The sequence below is a fragment of the Drosophila suzukii genome, unplaced genomic scaffold (assembly GCF_043229965.1).
Source record: "Drosophila suzukii unplaced genomic scaffold, CBGP_Dsuzu_IsoJpt1.0 scf_5, whole genome shotgun sequence".
Taxonomy (NCBI): domain Eukaryota; kingdom Metazoa; phylum Arthropoda; class Insecta; order Diptera; family Drosophilidae; genus Drosophila; species Drosophila suzukii.
Window position 1 is genome coordinate 2051908 of NW_027255937.1, and position 5287 is coordinate 2057194.

The window sequence follows — 5287 nt, forward strand, 5'->3', positions numbered from 1 at the left end:
AAGTTATAGAAATTTAGTCCGTTAAAATTGATTTAAGTATTTAAAACATTTAAGTATTAACATTTAAAAAAAAAATCGTATTGTATTTTTTACTTAAGAAGTAAAAACTATATAGTCGGATATATAATTCACTTTAGAAAGGGTATAGGTGCAGTGGCACGCGCCAACAGCGAAGAGAAAACAAAAGAAATCTAGTAAAGGGGTGAGAAGACTTGGTGCATTCTGTTTGAGTGATTGAAAGGGAAGCATCCATTTTAATGGTGCGCAGCAGAGTTACTTTAATCGTTTAGTTAATATAATAAAGTCAGGTAGGTGCTACATTAAGTTTAAGATGTTGGGCATTGATCTTAGTTTAAAGTACGTAAATTTTGAAGGTATTCAATGGGTTCCGTTAGCCGAAAGTGGATGACGAAATGTTTTGTGCCAATAAAAATTCTGCAACAAGCTATAAAAGGTAAATATACAATTAAACAAATAAAACGCATTTTTTAAACATATGTTTTTTCAGGAGCGTTGGCCAAGGATTCAGAGGATCCGGACAAAGGTTTAAGAACGGCGATGTCTAACGTTAAAAATAAGCTTACGAAGCAAAAAAACAGAAACAATAATTGTACAATTTTTGAAAATCGAATTAGTACCATATAATTAAAATGAATTAAAATGAAATGAATTAAATTCTATATTTTTTTAATTGAAAACTCAAGGAAAAATTCTGATTTTCACAAGTGATTCACTTGGGACGTGTCCCTTGCAAGTGATTTCACAAGTGAAAACTCAAGGAAAAATTCTGATTTTCCCAAGTGTTTCACTTGGGACGTGTCCCTTGCAAGTGATTTCACAAGTGAAAACTCAAAGAAAAATTCTGATTTTCCCAAGTGATTCACTTGGGACGAGTCACCGGCACGTGACAGGCCATACGAAAAATGAGTATAAGGAACAAGTGAAATCCCGTAGGACTTCGAAAAATTTTCATTTGAATTTTCACTTGTGAAAATGCGGACATCCCATACAATTTTCTATATGGATCCCCTTCAGTTCTGCAGTAGGGACGCGGTGACATGGCTCAAGGCAAAAAGCTATTTTTGTTTTTTTTTTGTGCCTAAAACGCTGTGCCGCTGTTGACGTCAGCAGAGCAGTCGGCGCAGCGTAGAAGACTGCCCACGAAAACTATCGTGCAACAAAGAGAGGCAGATATTCGGATATTTCCCTCTCTTTCTTGTCTTATAATTTGCCTGCACTCCGCGCTCGCAGAGACAAATTTCGGCTGGTCCGTTTTTTTTTTGCGTCTCTCCGTTATGTTCGGCTAGCGACTAATATTTCGGCGAAAAAATTTTCGTGGAGCAGCGACATGTGAATGCCCTAATATTTTAGGAGCATTATTGTGTATCGAAAATATACAACTTATATTGTTTTATAAAAGTAGATTATTTGATTATAGTAAAATTAAGTAATTTGGATTTACTTATAATGTTATGTTTACTTATTATACATTTTTATTACAATATATTTTTTTAGTGTAATTACAGAAAATTAGTCCGTTAAAATTGATTTCAATATTTAAAACATTAGTAGTATTAGTATTAACATTTTTAAAAAATTCGTATTGTATTTCTTACTTAAGAAGTACAAATTATATAGTCGGATATATTTCGCCTTAGAAAGGGTATAAGTGCAGTGGCACGCGCCAACAGCGAAGAGAAAACAAAAGAAATCAAGTAAAGGGGTGAGAAGACTTGGTGCATTCTGTTTGAGTGATTGAAAGGGAAGCATCCATGTTAATTGTGCGCAGCAGAGTTACTTTAATCGTTTAGTTAATATAATAAAGTCAGGTAAGTGCTACATTAAGTTTTAGATGTTGTGCATTGATCTTAGTTTAAAGTACGTAAATTTTGAAGGTATTCAATGGGTTCCGTTAGCCGAAAGTGGATGACGAAATGTTTTGATCCAATAAAAATCCTGCAAAGGGTTAAACACAGCTATAAAAGGTAAATAAACAATTAAACAAATAAAACGCATTTTTTAAACATATGTTTTTTCAGGAGCGTTGGCCAAGGATTCAGAGGACCCGGACAAAGGTTTAAGAACGGCGATGACTAACGTTTAAAATAAGCTTACGAAGCAAAAAACAGAAGCAATAATTCTACAATTTTTGAAAATCTAAATAATACCATATAATTAAAATGAATTAAAATGAAATTAAATATGTATGTATTTTAAATTCTATATTTTTATAATTGAAAACTCAAGGAAAAATTCTGATTTTCCCAAGTGATTCACTTGGGACGTGTCCCTTGCAAGTGATTTCACAAGTGAAAACTCAAGGAAAAATTCTGATTTTCCCAAGTGATTCACTTGGGACGTGTCACCGGCACGTGACAGGCCATACGAAAAATGAGTATAAGGAACAAGTGAAATCCCGTAGGACTTCGAAAAATTTTCATTTGAATTTTCACTTGTGAAAATGAGGACATCCCATACAATTTTCTATATGGAGCGTCACTTGTTCTTCACTTGTGCACGAGGACATGTCCCAGGTGATTCCCAAGGTGATTCACAAGTGAAACTTTTTTTTTGGAACTGAAGGGAAGTTTAAGGTTTCCTTCCCGTCCCACGGATGCGCCATCTGTAGTCCAGCTCCGAGTCCCAATAGGCATATTTTACATTGAGAAAGTGGGAGCTGAATTGGGAACGGGGTTGTTCCGCCTGTTGCTGCATGAAGTCGCCCAGCATCCTGACAATGGCTGGTGATGGCTCCTCCCCTTCAGTTCCAAAAAAAAAAGTTTCACTTTTGAATCACCTTGTGAATCCCGTGGGACATGTCCTCTTGCACAAGTGAAGAACAAGTGACGCTCCATATAGAAAATTGTATGGGATGTCCGCATTTTCACAAGTGAAAATTCAAATGAAAATTTTTCGAAGTCCTACGGGATTTCACTTGTTCCTTATACTCATTTTTCGTATGGCCTGTCACGTGCCGGTGACACGTCCCAAGTGAATCACTTGGGAAAATCAGAATTTTTCCTTGAGTTTTCACTTGTGAAATCACTTGCAAGGGACACGTCCCAAGTAAAACACTTGGGAAAATCAGAATTTTTCCTTGAGTTTTCACTTGTGAAATCACTTGCAAGGGACACGTCCCAAGTGAATCACTTGTGAAAATCAGAATTTTTCCTTGAGTTTTCAATTAAAAAAATATAGAATTTAATTCATTTCATTTTAATTCATTTTAATTATATGGTACTATTTCGATTTTCAAAAATTGTACAATTATTGTTTCTGTTTTTTTGCTTCGTAAGCTTATTTTTAACGTTAGACATCGCCGTTCCTTGGCCAACGCTCCTGAAAAAACATATGTTTAAAAAATGCGTTTTATTTGTTTAATTGTATATTTACCTTTTATAGCTTGTTGCAGAATTTTTATTGGCACAAAACATTTCGTCATCCACTTTCGGCTAACGGAACCCATTGAATACCTTCAAAATTTACGTACTTTAAACTAAGATCAATGCCCAACATCTTAAACTTAATGTAGCACTTACCTGACTTTATTATATTAACTAAACGATTAAAGTAACTCTGCTGCGCACCATTAAAATGGATGCTTCCCTTTCAATCACTCAAACAGAATGCACCAAGTCTTCTCACCCCTTTACTAGATTTCTTTTGTTTTCTCTTCGCTGTTGGCGCGTGCCACTGCACCTATACCCTTTCTAAAGTGAAATATATACGACTATATAGTTTTTACTTCTTGAGTAAAAAATACAATACGATTTTTTTTTAAATGTTAATACTTAAATGTTTTAAATACTTAAATCAATTTTAACGGACTAAATTTCTATAACTTAACTATAAAATTATATTGTAATAAGAATGTATAATAAGTAAATATAACATTATAAGTAAATTCAATTTACTAAATTTTACTATAATCAAATAGTTTACTTTTATAAAACAATATTAGTTGTTTTTTTCGATACACAATAATGCTCCTAAAATATTAGGGCATTCACATGTCGCTTCTCCACGAAAATTTTTCCGCCGAAATATTAGTCGCTAGCCGAACATAACGGAGAGACGCAAAAAAAAATAACGGACCAGCCGAAATTTGTCTCTGCGAGCGCGGACTGCAGGCAGATTATAAGACAAGAAAGAGAGGGAAATATCCGAATATCTGCCTCTCTTTGTTGCACGATCGTTTTCGTGGGCAGTCTTCTACGCTGCGCCGACTGCTCTGCTGACGTCAACAGCGGCACAGCGTTTTAGGCACAAAAAAAGCTTTTTGCCTTGAGCCATGTCACCGCGTCCCTACTGCAGAACTGAAGGGTATCGTATCGATCTAATTTGGTTTTTGAAAAAATATCATAATGATATTTGAAAATATCAATTTAAAATATCGATATATCGATGATATTTTATATTTTTTCAAAATATTTAAATTTTATTGGGAGAGGACATCACAGGCTGGTCAATTAAAATTCACAGCGCACAGTACCCATAATATTATCCCAGTCGGATCTTGTACATATTATGTACATTTTTCCTATGGAAAAGGGCTGCAGGTTTCACATCCCCATTATGGACAAAGTCCATTCGCTTTTATTAAGGCTGTCCTAAATTTTTAGTACTGAAACGTTTGTGACCGCTTTACATAGGAAATTCTTATGGAAAAAGACCAGGGAAATTCAGGGGGTCCCTTTTTTTTTGGGGGCCTCACCCCCTGAATTTCCCCCGCCTTTTTACATAGGAATTTCCTATGGAATTGTATTTAGGAAATTCCTATGGAATTGAATATAGGAAATTACTATGGAATTGGATATAGGAAATTACTATGGAATTGGATATAGGAAATTCCAATGGAATTGGTTAAAGAAAATTTCTTCAGAATTGCCTCAAACAAAATCTCAAAATAATTTGGCTTAAATTTTTTTTGTTCTTCAAAATATGCTTTATTTAGCTAGTTATTTAATATACATAAAAAATTAAAGACTAGTAAGGAACTTTTGGCCACTAAAAATTATTTTAGTCCTTTTTGGTTATTTTTTTTAGTCCTGGATGCATCTTTGTACGCCCTGTTCTTTGCCTTTTGGTGTGGTTCTTGAAACTAGAGCCGTCAGACCTGGTGGCTTCTGTTAAAATAAATACAAAATGTAGTAAAAATAATATTTTTAAAATACAACATTTAATACACATACATACATAACAATACATTGTTATTTTCTATTAAACTAATCCGACGCCAAACCAAAATGTTTGTAAACCAAACAAATTTACACATAAGAACATATGT

General features: G+C 34.2%; 1 long non-coding RNA gene across 1 annotated transcript; it reads right to left on the reverse strand.

Annotated features, from left to right (window-relative positions):
* Window positions 1–3330: 3330 nt before the first annotated feature.
* Window positions 3331–4654, reverse strand: LOC139354982 (uncharacterized). The gene is made up of 3 exons (XR_011605780.1): window positions 3943–4654; window positions 3540–3710; window positions 3331–3473 (listed from the first exon to the last, which is right to left on the reverse strand). It is a non-coding gene; the product is annotated as an uncharacterized lncRNA (long non-coding RNA).
* Between the last annotated feature and the right edge of the window lie 633 nt (window positions 4655–5287).